General features: G+C 37.8%; 1 long non-coding RNA gene across 3 annotated transcripts in view; it reads left to right on the top strand.

The window, feature by feature from the left end:
* The window catches only part of LOC119708777, a 137,475-nt gene extending 122,245 nt beyond the window's left edge, over positions 1-15,230 (top strand). For all 3 annotated transcript variants that reach the window (XR_005259209.1, XR_005259210.1, XR_005259208.1), the window contains one exon: positions 14,175-15,230. This is a non-coding gene — a long non-coding RNA (uncharacterized LOC119708777). The remainder of the gene's footprint in view (positions 1-14,174) is intronic.
* Positions 15,231-16,569: the final 1,339 nt, after the last annotated feature.

Genomic DNA, 16,569 nt, shown 5'->3' with positions numbered 1-16,569 from the left:
CTGACACAGGAGAAGGGTTATGAAAACGTGGAGAATAGTGTGACAAAAGTAGGGAAGCATTTTTGAGATGACATGAATGTAAAAGGGATAGCAATTATCCTGTTTTTTGGGAAACAGTACAGCTGGAAGCCCAGTGGTGGAAGATTTGGATACAGGGAAGCCTAGAGATTATCTTCTCAGATGCTTATGTATGTGACCTGAGATCACAGTGATGGGGAAAGAAGGAAAATAAATAATCCATCATATCCTCCTATCAAGACAATGATCCTTTGCAAAACAAGGTTTTTCCAAAATTTCAGGAAATTAGGAATTTCTTCAATCAAATCCATATGTCAATGGAAAAAAATGGATGAAGAGCAATAGGCTATAACAAGTTCCTTCAGTGAACTCTGAAGTGTTTATTAACTGGATGTAAACAGCATTTCTTCTAATACAGTTTAGGTTTGGTAGCTGCCTAATCTTGTTTTATTCCCTGTTTTTGAAAAGGCAGCAATTTCACTTACTTTTAAACCCACTCCCAGGCACCCCCTTGATTCAGAAACACTTTTAAACACTTATCTTATTGTAAACATCTACATTTCTCCAATACCCACTATCAATGAGGCTCCATATGTGGTGTTTTTACTAATTTAAATTTTGATTTATCATCCATTTAAATTATGATTTCATGGGTTCATGGAAAGAAACGGTTAAATTTTGAGAGGTTTCCTTGTCTTGGTGCTCCTGCTCTGGAGAATTGTCTCTTCCATAACAGATTTGACCAGTTCTAATATATATTAGATGTATCCTTGCAGACAAAGCCCACATTAGGCTACATGTGTCTGAAGAACAGAGCATGAAGAGAAAAACATCAAGAAAAGCATAAAGAGAAAAGCTGAGGAAGGAAATAGAAGTGCTCAATTATCTGAAAGTATGCATTTCTAATGTATAAAACCTTCAGTCTGAAAAGCTGAGAAAATATCCTACTGACTTTGATTGTTTTCTATATAAGATAATTTGTGGAATTTACTTGTAATATGTGAGTAGTAAACTATGTATAAAAAAAAATTGAATCCCTTTTATGATAGTGCTTTTCTTGGTTTCTTTTGTAATAACATTTCTGTCTTCTTCAAGCCTCACTTGGCAGATCTCCCAGCCTGTCTTTTTGTAGGGGGGCTCCATTAAATTGAGCAGAGTGGCATGTGCCACTCTGAAAGAGCCAAGTAGTCTCTAAATTTCTTTTAATGCTGAGTGCATTTAGTTTCTGAGGGTTTTTTTCCTGATAGTCTTAAAGCACAGGCTCACCCAAAGGCAGTTCAATCTCAGCAGTTCCAGTGCTGCTGAAGTGAGGGAGGCAGGGAGCTGTTGCTCTAGCTGTCTCTCCTGGCTGTCATAGGTTTCTTTCCTATTTGAAGTCCCTGGATATTTTTGCTTCTTGGCAAACAAGCTGATGCAATGTCATAGCTTCCCTCTTCTACTGCACAGTCATATGTGTGTAGAAATTGGATTGTTAAATGCAGATATGCATTTAAAGTACCAGTAAATCCCAAAATAAAGCCTTGGAAAGTAATCTGCCTTTTTTGCTGCTATTAATGAGGAATTAGGTTTGTTCTTAGTAACATTTCCACAGGTTACAGTTATAAATGGGAATAAAAATGCAATATCACTAAGCAAAAACCTGGTAGATTGTAGAGATAAATGTGATTAGTGCATTTCAGAACAGATTGAGAAGGAGACTTAGCAACACCTCAGTAGAACACAGTAGCATTTCATAATTGGCTTATTTTTTTTCTTGTTTTATAGAGCTGAGCTTTTTACTTTGAAGTTTGGTTGTTTGCTATTTCCTTCAAGGACAGACACCATAAAAAACCCAGATAATTGGTTGTCAGGGCCACTCAGTGGCTAAATGATTGTGATGAGACTAAAACACACATTTTGACTGGCATATTTATTGAGGTGAGCAATGCTAATCTGGCCTCTTGCACCATATCTATGACTCTATAGCTGACTCTATCTGAAAGACATTACCTTCTGAAATCAGAGCTGATCAGCTGTGGTGACTCATGTGTTTGATTCAGTGACAAATAACCAAAAAAAGGTTTAAATACAGATAACTGATGTGGCTCAGGTCCAAATAAACAATTGAAAACAACAGGTCATGGATTTCAGGGATGTCTTATAAAGTAGGTTAGTGATAAAAATGTTATTATGTTTATTTTTTTTTCTCTGAAGAGGGGAGAAAAATATCCTTGTCCATTAATTTACCTCATCTAGGATTGTGTGGGTCAGAATAAGGGAAACCATAAACTTTGTCTCCACCATGCTAGAGTTCTGCATGAACAGCATCTTTCAGGCTGTTTGTGAGCAGAGTGGTGCCAGTGCAGAGCAGCTTGTAGGGAGGCTGTTATTGTAGAAACATATTGAGTATGCTGGGAGATTACCATTTTCTCCCTTAGGTATCTCTACTTTTATTATTCTTTTACAAGAAACTTAGGCTTTGATGCCAAGAAGCACAATAAAAAATAAATGTTTTTCACTTGTCCATTACCTTCCTTTTTGTTGAACATGAGAATGCACCCATCTATTTCTATGAGAGGTTAACTCAGGAGTGGCAAGATAGTTTTTCACTTTCATCTGCTTTGTCATATCCAATTCCTGCTTCATGATGGAGTGAACGGAATTATTTAGGACTTTTTAATACCAGTTCAAAAGAAAAGTATATAGACAATTTCAGCATGACAAGTACATTTAAATAGTGCTTACTAGAGCTGTCACTCGTGCAGCATTTCTAGTTTTAATTATATTATCATTCATTCTCCTTATTATCAGCTATATTTTTCATCAATATTAGCAACAGAAAATGGGAAAACCAAATAAAAAACCCAACCCAAACCAAGAAAGTACAAAAACCTGCATATCAAGCAGAAAATACTGATACATTAAGTTAATAAGGTATTCCCCAAAGTTCTTCTTCTAAGATCCCAGTCTTGAAGCACTGAGGGCCTTCAATCATAAGAAGTGTCAGACATTTCTTTAACTCAAGGTTCTTAGTGTATTTTTACTTAGCACAGGCCTTACACTTGCAAAAAGAGGAGGGAGAGGAATCCTCAGACAAAAGCTTTCACACCTTCATGTCTGCTGTACAAGGTAATACCACTTTGCAAATAGACTTTCCAAATAGAGATTTTTCTGGGAAGATTTATCCTTGTCTTCTGCAAATTTAATGTACTGGAGGAACAGTACAATGCCAAGTTTTACTGTGTGAAGAGAGGGCTAGGAGATCCTTCCTTAGAAAATTATTTTGAAATTCCTGACAAGTGGTGAAATCAGAAAAACACCAAAATCTTTACCCAGTAACACTTTTAAATATTTTTCTAAATTTCATGTAACTTATTTCCTTACTAACAATGTGACAAGTCCTTTTCCACTGCAGGTACAGTAGCAGTATATTCAGAGAGGAGCAATACCATGAAATGGAAATCACACCTTTCATTGTTGTGCTCAATATTTTCATAATATTACTCAAAGCATCAACTAAATTTTAGATCAAAATGAAAAGATCTTAGGATAAAATATTGTCATTGTTTATGATCCAGGACAAAACAAAGTCATATTGTAGCTGCCAGGAGAAAGGAGAAGGCATTTTGCTAAAACCAACGTCTTCGCATCTGTAAAATGACAGGGTGAAAATGGTTATGCAAGATGAAAAATAGCTGGACAAAACTGAAGTGGTTCTGGCCAGGGAAGTGAAGTAAAAAGTTGGTTGTTCATGATCTCAGCCTCCCCACTGAAGGCAAATACCTTTATACCTATTTGTCAACATGTGACAAAATCTTGGGAAGGTGACTTATCAGCTGATGAAATTGCGACTAACAGCTAGTGTTGTTTTCTAAACAGTGAGATAAGAGCAAAGAGATATATGAGAAACATCCATTTAAGGCATCACTGTATCCATCAATGAATGTAACTGTCCCTAAAGGAATCACCTAAGCTCAGCAAAGAATGTTAGACAGCAGGCTGACGACATGTATCTGCTGCTTAATTGTAAAAGCAATGTGGCTCCGTGTCAGCATCCAGCTTAGAGAGAATATCCTCACTCAGCAGGGACCAGCTGTTCTAGGTAAAACAAGCATAGCACATGGCATCTATGCCATGTGGGGATTTTGAGGACTACAGAGAATTGAATACTGAAACATATCTAAAATTGAGTTTATCTGAATAGGTAGGTCAGACAAAATCCCATTACTTTTTCTAGGCAAATACCAAGGCTGACAAAGGGTAGCATTACTGCAAAAGTTTGTTAAACCCACAGATATTTTATGAATTTGGTACAGAAAACTTTCCCCCACTACATGTTAATTTATGAATTTTATTTATTTATTAGTTTACTAAAAAGAGTTAATTTTATCTGTTCTTTAGGAAAGACTGCTCATTAATGCTTGGCCCCAGTCAGTTGTCCTTCCTTCCCATTCTCTGTCCAACCTGTCCTTGCAACTCTGGAAGAGAGCGCACTGCAGAAACAAGGGGCTGGAGAAACTCTTGCCACTGAGGCAGTGCAGCTTTGGCTTGAGGCTTGCAGTCTGTACGAAGAGTGATACCCTGGAATATCAGTGGCCATTGTGTGTGAGCCAAGGCGCTCCGATTGCTGATGGCTTGGGGATCTCTGCACCATGCTGTTTCTCTTACCTTGGAAGCCACAGTGGCTCAGCCCTTGTCTTCCCTGACCAATAGGTGTATAAGGGACATTTATGGGCTGTACATATCAAATCCTTTCAGATTATTGTGGTTAGAAAAACCTAGCATCATTGTTTCTCTCAGCCTCTGAATTTGCCAATAATTTATTACTTATAATAATGTTTCTTTTCAAATGCTATGTTGTTGGTTTTGAATTAAATAACTGGGGAATTGAAGCCGGGGATAGTGTAAAATATTAAAGTTATTTTCATGTGGATTGAAGGCAAATTTGGAGCCTGGTGCTCTACAGACATGCAATGAAGGTAATTATATCTTTAACCTTTTATATTAAAACCTATCAATAAACTAAGAAAAGATGAAATTGATTTGCAAGAACTTGATGGGGACAAAGAAATCCAGATAACCAGAAATATTATGCATAATTAAGAAAATTGCTAATGATCACTTTAATCAATGACATTAGAGATGGAAAGGCTGTTAGGTCAAGTATATCATCCAAGGCCTCTGACAGTGTTCCTTATCACTGAGAAAACAGTTTTCAATTTTATGCCTGATTTTGGCTCATCCTTCATTTCTAGCTAACCAACAAAAACTGTCTGAATTTCACAGATCTCATCCTATTTTTTCCATAAAGCTTGAGACAAAATGAAGAAGCTATTTGCAAGAATGTAGGGTTAAAAATATGAAGGATTTACATTAGAAAACACTGCCATAACTCACTCTAATCTGTTGTGGCTTTGCCTGGAACAGTTTTGCATTTATTCTCTGCCTTAACAGCATCTCACATCTTTGGCAGACTACGAGGATTTGGGAGGTAGTGCTGTGGACAACTGAGGTTCTCACTGAAATAAGATTGCACTGTGTTCTGACTTGGGCACTTTTCAGGAGGTAGTTACCAGCTCCCTAAAACATCACTCTGAGCCTTCAGAGAAACAAATAGCATCACTGAGGTTTGGGCACAGGCTTCAGCAAGGCTGAACTGGAGCAGCTGCCCTGCATGGCACTTTGCAGGACAGTGGTACATCCATCTGACCCATGTTTCCAGATTCTTGTAACAAGGCAGAAGAAGCAGTAAAAGTGCTTGATTGGTTCTGCCTCTACTGATAAATGACCTTGTAAGTGATGGATTTTGGGCAGTGAAGGTTAGCACTCCAGTATATGTTTCTGCATCCAGGTAAACTGGTATTCATCACAATAAATGTAAGTAGGTCCCCTGCCCTACAAAAGCAGGGTCCATATTCCTCTCTAAATTAGTTCTGGAGTCAGATTTTTTATCAAGAAAGACTGGATAGGGAGGGGAGGACTGTATGGAAAGGGGTAGAGAAAAGTGCCTGTCTGTGCATCACAAAAATCATCTGTAGATCTGTATCAGCTGAGGGAGCTGGGGTTGTTTAGCCTGGAGGAAAGAAAGTTGAGGGGCAACCTCTACAACTACCTGAAAGGAGATTGTAGACAGGTGGAGGTCCACCTGTTCTCCCAAGTAACAAGTGACAGGACAAGAGGAAATGGCCTCAAATGGCCTGAGGAGATTTTAGGTTGAGAATATTGAGATATTCTTCACCAAAAGAGTTCTCAAGCCCTAGAGCAGGCTGCCCAGGGAAATGGCCATCACCTCTGGAAGCCTTCAAAGAAAGTGTTGATGTGACACTTAGGGACACGGCTTAGTGGTGAACATGGTGCTGCTGGTGTTAGAGCGGGACTCAATGATCTTAGAGTTCTTTTCCAACCTAAATGATTCAACAATCGTATGTATAACCTGAAAGATGGAACAAGTGCTTGAATCCTCTCTGTTCACACCTTGGTCTTAAAACAGTAAGATTGATGTAGCATAGAGTAGATATAAGAAAACCAAGTAATATGAATAAGATTTAACTGTTTCATGCTATGGGTGTAAAGGAATTAAAAAACAATTAAGTATATACTCCAAATACTGCACTTACAGAGAAAGACACTCTTTGAATTTTGAAAGACCAGAATGTTTCCCCATGAACACCAGATATGCCACCCTCAGAAAACAGATTTATGCCTAGGCTAGATAAAACTGAGAACCACTAATCTGAAGTATGTACAAAGAATAGGTGTGGGGAAAGGGGGAAAATTTCAGGGGCAAAGAGGTGAATAAGCATTTTATTCAGGACAAAAAAAGATTTTGCACATAAACACAGAAAAAAACCCTATACTGAATAGTAGTATTTGCTTTTCCTGTCTAAAGTGACTATTCTTCCTAGAGCCACAGGTCAAAATCTCAGCAGGATCTAGGCAGGATTAGCTTTGCCCCTCATCCTCAGTTTTTATCTCTATGGGAATAGATTAGTATTTAGCAGCCCACACTACAGGAGGACAGTCTCTGTGTCTCAGCCATTCCTCTGATCAAGAGCGTCTTCTTGCTCAGTGCACATCTATGATTGACAAAGGGTTTCTTTCTTTTTTCATGTCAGCAAAGCCTTCTTCAATATTATAATCAAATTATGAAACTGTAGAGTTGTATTGTATCCCCTAAATAATATAATTAGTGCTTTTTGCATCTCCCTATAGAACCCTCTCTCTCTCTGTGTCTCTCTCTGTGTCTCTCTCTCTCCCCTGTATATATAAATATGTATATATATGTATATATATACACAAACCCAGGCTTTTTCATGGACGGAGTCTAAGTATTAAACAATGAGAAGACCCAACAAATTAGATCAATTAAGACAACTTAGCTCTAGATTTTTACACAGTATTTATCAATCCTGCTTCATCAGACACATGTGCTAAGGTCATTTTTCAGTTGCATAAATATAAAATTAGATGAGTAAATCAGTGGCACATATGTTGTTTAGATTAGTTACCACTTAAGTCTCTCAACTTGCCAGACATATGGATAAGCAACACAGATTAGGCCGGTCTGAGTTGAATTAAAATCCTATTTCTGTGGTAAATATTGCAATGCAAACAAGTATAAGGTAAATGTGACTAAGACTGCATTCAGCTTCAAGGTAATATCAATGCAACCCCAGGACTATTCTGTATGATTCTGTATTAATCTGTTCAAGGCTCATTAGGAGAGGACAAAAGAAAAGAAAACAAAACAAAACAAAAATCAAATTAGCCCTCTTTTAATTGTCTCCCTTGGTAGATGTGGAAGAATTTTATAATTTTGCATATTCAAAACACTAATCACCCAATAGCCAGATTTTTTTTCCTAGTTTTTGGAGGGGTTTGGATGGCAAATTAAAGAACTGCCTTTTTTAAAAAAGGTTTCAAGTTCAGCCTTGAAAAATCATCTCTTCCTAATAATAGAGCATTGAAGTCATCATGAAACATTACAATAGGGTTTTTCTTATTATTTGTAGGCTAGAGTAGCAGCACAGGAGAGCCAGCATGTGTCCTACAAGATCTTAAATTCAGAAACAGGTGGAAAAGTCACAAGGGTGTCTTTGAAGATACACCTTTATACATCCTTAGGGCATTATTGATTAGTCAGCATGTTAGGTGTCTGTACAGAATATCAACACCCCTGCTCCTCTGTGCTCAGAGCTAGCTGCTGGCAGGAGCACACTCTGGCCCAGGGAACTGCTGTGAGCTGGTGTGCACCTCCTTCATAATGTCCTACCAGCTCTTCCTCAGCTGTCTCTGTGGCTCTCACAGGTTGGGCTGGCAGAGCAGCTCCTTGGCTTTTATGCTCATCATTTGCGAGCTGTGCCAGCTCTGGTATTCATATATTAACCCCTCTGCTGGGGTAAACGTGTTCACCTCTACTGACAGCTGTGTGCCAGTTTGTTATTTGATCTGGTACTGAACACATTTGTGCATCTTTGAGCTGATATTTGCGATTTTCATTTATTTGTAATGCTCTTTTCTACAGTTAGGACACTAATTTAAAAAAAAAGTTCTTTTATCTGTTTAATCATGTCATAGTGATGATACAGAGGTGCAGTACTTCGTATTTTTGAGCTTTTTTTTTTCCTATAGCCAATAAATGCTTTGCTATTATTCATTTAGATTCCTCTCTAGACATCTGCAACCAAATTCTAGTTGAGAAAACATGAGACAGTGAGTTTGGCTTAATCTTTTCCTCTTTGTTGTTCATTAGAAACTCTTGTCACAGCAGTGACTCATCTGCAAGTCTCTGTCCTGGCCTGCAGTAACAGGGGTGAAACAGACCCTGACTGAGGCAAGGAAAGCTTACCACTCACTTGCTGATGCCTTGCCCAGTTTTGCTAATGTCATTAGCTTCACACCCACATGAACTCTAAACTGCAAATATCCAGATCCATTTTCCCACATAGTCCTGTATTATTTCAAGGTGACATTGAGCTACTGCTCTGTGTTTTTAAACTGAAGTGTGGTCAATGACCATACTTTACTCTGTAGCTTTTGCACAACTCTAAAATTGCAGCTCTGAAAGAGAAATGTATCAGCCAAAGTGCTGAGCACATTCATAGACTAAATCCCTATCAAAGTGTCTATGATTGCAGGGATGTAAATGTTCACTTGATTCAAAGAATTTGCTTTTGTGGTGTGAAAAATCTATCAAATCTATTCTTTGTTTCTAAACCCCACTGTTGTAGTTTGTGTTTCACCTGCTTTATAATTATGTGCAACACAGGGATAAAATACTTATGACTCTTTCCTGCAGTGAATAAGGAAAAAGGGCTTCCAATACTGTGCTGAAAGCATTTGAGCTTCTTTCCCCTGAAACTGAAGTATCATAGCAATCGAGGCTGTCAATTACTTTTAAAGCAAGCTGTTTATAGACCATTATTCCCAAGGCTTTATTTGCTTGCTTTCTTTGCAAGTAAGATGATGGAAACAGTTGAGCTATTCAAAAGCCTGCCACTATCTCTTCTAACGAGCTCCTACCATCAAAAGAACCTCTTTTTCTCTTCTGTTTCTTCTGTCCCCTTGTTTCTCAAGCATTTTCCTACACACAGGAGGGTTTGAGAATAACTGAATCATCATTCACATACGGACATGAGTATCACATATGGAATATATACTGAACAAAGCATCTGAAAATTAGAATCAAATATTTTTATTTGATTTGATCTTTGAAAGGGTTCCATATTGTGATCATCATGTTAAATAAAAAAATGCCTTCTCTTTTGTGTTTCTGATTGTAGGATAAAAAAGGACTTTTGATGGCTGGTAAACATTGGATTTCACAAAGGTCATTTAACGTGGTAGAGATATTTTGATAAAATATACTGCCCTGTAAAAGGAAGAGGTGAAAACCAGTTAAATTTAAAGTATCAGTTCTAATTCCATGAAAAGATATAATGCTGTCATACTCTTTTTCAACATAGTTTAGCATTGTGTTTTCAAACACACATGAATTGGTACAGAGCTTAAGGAAGGATAGTATGATGATGTTTTCCACAATGTATCAGAGGATTTACTTGTAATGATGTCAAAGACTCATTAATCCTATTAAACAGAGTTCAGGTAAACCATACCTGGACTTTGTTGTTGCTCAGTGAGAATAGAATTACATGGGAACAACTGAAGAGGACTACAGGATTGTAGTCTTCAGGACTGTAAGCGAAAGGAGAGTAGATGTTGGAAACAAAGAAGACCAAACCCAACTGTTTGGATACATAGGACAAAGATTGAAGAGGGAAAATAAGGTTCTGTATGACTGCGTGATGGTACTTCAGACACCAAAGAGGGAGAGGAGTCTTTTAAACTAAAGACAGCATGTGCTCTGGGAAAAAAGGTAGATAAGACCTGGCAACAAATAAAACTGAATGTAGATGGGAAGATGTTTTAGAGACATCACAGGATTAAAGCTCTGGGACAGCTTCTTTACAGGATCATAATTGCAAAATTCATAGGTGTTTTAAGGAGTCCAGGGTTTTCAAATCTTTGTTTATACAAGTGTCGTTGCTTGAAACAGCTGAAGATCAGTCTCATTAACCCAGAAGGCCTCTACTGCTGTCAAATGCAAGAAATAGCATTTGACCGACTAATTAGTATTTTATTTTTGTGTGTGAGGAGGGAAAAAGCTCATATGCAATTGTTATTGTTTTTCTGTTGATTTATTTTAGTTTTGACTTTGATTTTTGAGCATGCAATGATGTGACCTTGATGTTGTCTTAAAATAATCTCCAAGGAGGATATATATTACACAAAGATATATGTGCTAATTAATGCCACACATAATACATTACAGCTTCTGAGTAGAGAAAAATTCTCAATTCTAAATAAAAGAGTACATTTTTAATATATTCTTTGATTTCAACACCTTTAAATAGGCCCCTGGATTGCTTTTACTTGTGGACAAAGCACCAGTGCATTGGTCTGTGCCCTGATTCACTAGTCTGCTTAAATTACTCTTTATTTTTCTTTTGTTTGTTACCATAGTAACATTCAATAATTTTTTTTCCCCAATTGTTCCATTTCAGAGGAATTCTATAAAACTCCCATGGATGAAAACAAAACAATAGTTGGGGAAAACACAGCTGAAGCTATACAGGGGAAGCTCTAAACAACAGATGACAATTTGTAAGCATGCAGAGCTCAGGTTTTGTTATCAACAGAAAGTGTATTTCTGTAGCTGCCATTTGGTTTCTCTTCAAGTAAATCTGTACCATTTTAACAGAAAGCAATATGTAGTTCAAATATTTATAAGATAAATGTATAATTAATTCATGAGAGTCTTTTCTTTTTTGAACAGAAATTTTACTATGGTAATGGAAAAATAATGGCAAAAAGTATTTGAGAAAAATTGTTAGTGAAGATTTATCTGAAGTTTCTTTTTCAATGAGGATAACTCTAAATATTTTTTTCCTCCTGTATTTTATGTATGTTACAATAAATATAGGTATATTAATTTTTACTGAATGTGCTCTCTGTTTTTTTCTCCTACCAAGTTCTAGAAGTGAGTTGGACAATACATTTAGTATTGCCCTGGCATTGGCTGAGAGCAGGAAATGAATGTCTGCTGTCAGGGAGGGAATGGTTCAAAGCTCTGCGAGGTCAACAGGTGATTTTCCATTTACTGCAGTGGGTTTGGTTCACTCTCTTTTTCTCTGATAATTCATTATGATTTCAAGTGAAGTAAAGGAGCTGCAGAACCAGACCCCTGTATATGTGACTATGGGATGGCAGCTTGCAGTGTTTAATATACTGTGTGCAAGAGGCAGCTGGGGACTTTTCTTATCAAAATGTGTGATGGAAGGTGGAGGGTGGACAGTAGAGAATGAAATATCACCAAGGAGGAGGGAGTTTAGTTCAGTAATAAAGACGAGAAAATTAGCTCTACAATCAAATCAGAAACATAAATTGTAAAGGGTTTATTTATTATTAAGTATGGATTTATTATAGTCTTGTAATAAATTCTGGTTTAGATTTACAATTACAGCTATAATTGCAAAATACTGAGTTATATTACTATATCTGTTGGGGAAAATTCACCTTGCAAAATTCTTTACCTGTTGTCACTATAAGCCTGATTAAAATAACATCTGAGTGTGGAGAATAAAATCCCATGATGTACCTTATTCTTTAAACTCGCAGTATTTGACAGCACTAATAAATATACTATAAAGAATGCTGCTTCTATTTATTTCACTCTCTTTTTCAAACTTTAAAAATAATATTATGTTTATGTGCTAGAATCCCCCTTCTGTTTCTTATCTTTGTAAAGAGATTTTATTTACAGAAACATACCTCCTGTGGAAAAAAAAAAAAAATAAATTTGCTAATCCAAATCATTTTTGCTGCTTAAAACAAACCTACTATTAACTAACTCATCCTGGAGAAAAATGGCTTTATTCTCAGAGACTGCATTAAACTTAGAAGGAAACAAAATCAATAAAGGTGAAGGTCATGGAAACAGATGATTAGAGCAAACAACAGGCTGCCTACTGTACAATAGGGTTATAAAATAAACCAAAACAAAAGCCTATCAGAATACATCAAGAAGGAACCTTTTCAATAGGTTGCTCTTCAGAATGCCAAATGGTCAGATTTATCTCCTGCAGGCTTTTTCCCCCCAGTTTTCTGCTTCCCTTCCCCTCATTTCCTTTCTCTCAGTCCTTTTCCTCTTGTTTCCTGCTATGTTATAAACTAAATTACCTGTGGAAAGACCAATGAGCCCTGATTAACTAATATGTCAGGTTTTAAATGCCCACAAGTACCTTGTGCTGACATGTATGTGATGTGAAATCAAAATTACTCTGAAATAGGTGAAAAATGGACCACTTTGTAAGCCATGTAGCTGGATTTTATCTCCCTGAACACATGTAACACAAATTCCCACATGAAATTTTTGAGCTGATTTTTTTTGGAGTGGGATTCAGGGAAGAATTAGGGGGATGGGTCTGTAAGTAGGAGGGGTGAATAGTACCAACAGTGATTGAGGACTTGGATTAGCTCCTAGAGCTTAATAACAGTTAGGGTTAATGGTTTGAGGTGATTAGATGGTTCCAACCAGTCATTAATCTGCAGGAGGTGTCTTTAGCCTTGCTCACTAGTCTTACCAAAGAAATGACACCCTAGCATTTTGCTTGAACTTTGGTCTTTTGTTGTTGACAAATGAGTCTGAAAACAAATGAGATGAAATCTAATACTACAGCATGATGTCACTTTTCTGGTACCCATATCAAGGGTTGCCCTGGAGCTGGGGTAGAGTTCTGACCTGATGGTGCTGGCAAGAATTTGTCTCCTAATTCTGCATCTCTGCATCTGTTTTTTTTTTACTTTCTTTCCTGCATCAGTGTACTTCCTACCCACTAATTATAAGACCTATTGAAAATTGGGACATTCACTTAACTAAATGGAGATTTTAGTCATGTCTTTGTATTTTAAAAGCAGGGATATTTATTTTTACCCAGAACTAGATTTAGAGTAGTGATGTTACTACCTCTGCCTGCTTGCAACATATTCCACTTGTAGGCTGGAAACACTGAAGGGAATTTGCAGGAGCTGACAGGAGTTTTAATCTCTGTGCCCTGCACTAGCCTAAGCCAAATGAAAATCTTGACAATCCACTTCAGCAGGGATGACAAGAGCTGTGCTGGAAATTTCACAGCAGCAGACCCAAAGCTGTTGATAAGAATACACAAAGTTATTAAGCTAAAGCTGAAGAAGGCATCAATCATTTTGAAGGGATACTATTTGATTCTTTTCTCGAAGTCCAATCTGACCTGACACCAGCCTAACAACATCCTTTTATTCTATACAGGTGCATCACTGTCTCATTCTGCTACATTGTTAATAGGGCCAGTAACAAAAAACAAAAATACCCCCCCCCAGCAATGTCAATGTATATAAAGGAAATGAAGGAAGGGGGAAATAGAAGAGGTTAAAGGTTTACAGGTACAGAAAGAAAGTACCTTTCAAATACCATTTAAACTTTCTCTATTATTGAAGGCCTGTTTGTCACCTCCACAGAAGCATGTTAAAAGTGACTGGCACTTGCAATTCCATTTTGAGATAAAATATGTTTAAAAAGCCTAGCAATATCTTTTATCTGAAATATTAAATCTACCTTTCCTCTCCCTTTTATATCACAGTTGCTGAAAAGAAAAGAAAGAAAAAGAAAGGAAAAGAAAAGAAAGAAAAATAAAGGAAAACAAAAGAAAGGAAGAGGAAAGAGCAGAGAACTGATCTTATTCATGAATGCAAGAGGAGGCATTCCAAGGAAATCACAGCAGAGAAGAAACTTTGGTGGTAACAATGGATGTCATGGATAAAGCACAGTAGCTGGAAAGAAATTATCCTGGCTCTAGAATTGAATTCTCCTTGGTGCAAAATATGCAGATCTTTGTCATTGAACTTAAAGTTAATATCCTATCAAAAATCAGGATGCAGGCGCTGCTGCATTCTGGGCTCCCACTGCTTCTGGAGTGGCCTACTTATTTAAATGACTGGGCTTTGTGCACACACAATAAACTGCTTCCTGGGAGTTGAGAGCTTTGTAAAATTACATTACAAAATCAACAATGACTATGACAGACATTGAATTTCTTGTATGGTGGAACAAACAGAATAGCACAATACTGTCTTTCAGGTGCACACTTCAGAGAGATTGACTAAGTGGGTGGACATCTACATTTAAGTCAAAAGCAGTAAGCCCTGGAAGCAAATTAAATCATAGAATCACAGAACTTGAGTTGGAAGAAACCCAAAAGGATTGAGTCCAACTCCTTATTCCTCACAGGACTACCTAAAACTAAGTCATATAGTCATATAGGTACGAGTGCAATCCAGGTGTTCTTGAACTCTGATAGCTTGGTGCCAGGTCACTGCTTTAGATCTGGTCTGCCTGCTGTTGTAATTAAAGTTTATTGTGTCGATAACAGTTTAGTCCTAATACAAAAGATGTCACTGCAGACAGTAAATAAATGAGTGTTTGCACTAGTTCACATCCAGGCACAAGTGACTCAGGATGATTGGTGTGATGTGGGTCAAGTGCTGCCATGGATGGGAAGCCTCATCACTCTCTTGTCGTAATACGACACGAAAAGACGACACGCACACTGCTGCTCTCCAGGTGAACAAAAAAGAGGGACTTTTATTTTCTGACTCCAACATTTATAGTTTTCCAAAAGTGACAGTGGATTGGAGGGTGACAGTGCCACCTCTCCAATGACACTGGACAGACCAAGAGTCCATCAATTCTCTCCTCCTCCATGAAAGAATGCAAAACATAAGTTGTTTACAGAACTGTGTGTGAGAAAGTTTGTTACAAGAATGCAAACATCAGAAGGCTTAGCAAGGTCTTAGAAAATCAGGGTGACACTCTCTCTCTCTAAGGGTGCAGACCTGTTGTGCCCAGGAGGTGTTTTTTTCTCCATAGCTTCAGTAGCAGAATTTTCAGGAGCAGCTCCGCACTGGCTGTCCCCTATGACCACATAAGCATATGACCACACCAGCCAGGCGGAGAGGAATTTCTGATATTTTCTGGGCAATATAACAATGTTTCTGGACTAGTGGTCCGTGTCCCTCTCAGCATGATGTGGGAGGTGAAGGTCTGGTGCACCTTGTGCCAGACATATCTTTGCCCTGCTGCATTCCCATAGCAATGGCTTTAGCACCTGTGTGCAAGTCCATGTGCCATTTCTGGGCTGTGCTTCATGCCCAGAGGTTTCCGTGTCCTCGCTATGATTCTGTGCTGAAGGCAGAGGAGGAATTGCATGTGCATAAGCTGCTACATGCTAAAACTTAATTGCCAAATAAAAAGACATTGGCAGCATGGGAAATAGGGTGCAAAAAGCTGTGATTTACCCAAGACACACATGCATGTGGCAATCTGGACACATTCCTGGTGGTCTGTGGCCTTGCCTGGCCATGAGTTTTTTGAAGGAATGGCCACTGAACATGGACATTTTGGCTATCAGAGCAGCTGAAGGTAGCCTGAATCTCTCCGGAGTAGTGGGCAGAACAACAGTGATTCTTGAGTCTCTTCAAGCACATGAGGAAGGAGGAGGGTAGAATGAGATTGAAGATAATTGTGCTTTTTAATCATGCACCCCTTTCACCATCTCTTATATCAGCTGCCCTCTTTTCCACGCCATTAATGGTATGAGCGTACCCTTTTATCAGCTTAAAGGCCTTAAAATACAGTATTTCATATGTGGATTAAGGACAATATGCAGCATTAAGTAACCCATGCTGATGAATTCCTCTTTGGGGTCAAGTTGTAGAGGAATGCTGCAAGGTTGCATGGCTTTTCTGTGTTGCTTAAAAAAAACCCAGATAAATAGATGCAGTTTGTCAAACCCCCAGTCAGAGTAATACAGTTATGCCTGAATACAGTATTTCTCCATGAGTTTAAATTAGTTTACTTACATTCAATATCAGAAACCAGAATGCATGTACTTGTAGTTTTATAACCAAATCCATGACAATTCATTTTGTATGAAAGGTTAAATGACTTAATAACGTCTTTCTCAGAATGTTTTTTCA

Source organism: Motacilla alba, chromosome 1A (genome assembly GCF_015832195.1).
Source record: "Motacilla alba alba isolate MOTALB_02 chromosome 1A, Motacilla_alba_V1.0_pri, whole genome shotgun sequence".
Taxonomy (NCBI): Eukaryota; Metazoa; Chordata; class Aves; order Passeriformes; family Motacillidae; genus Motacilla; species Motacilla alba.
Note: the sequence above shows the minus strand (reverse complement) of the source record. Positions and strands in the feature narration are given on the sequence as shown.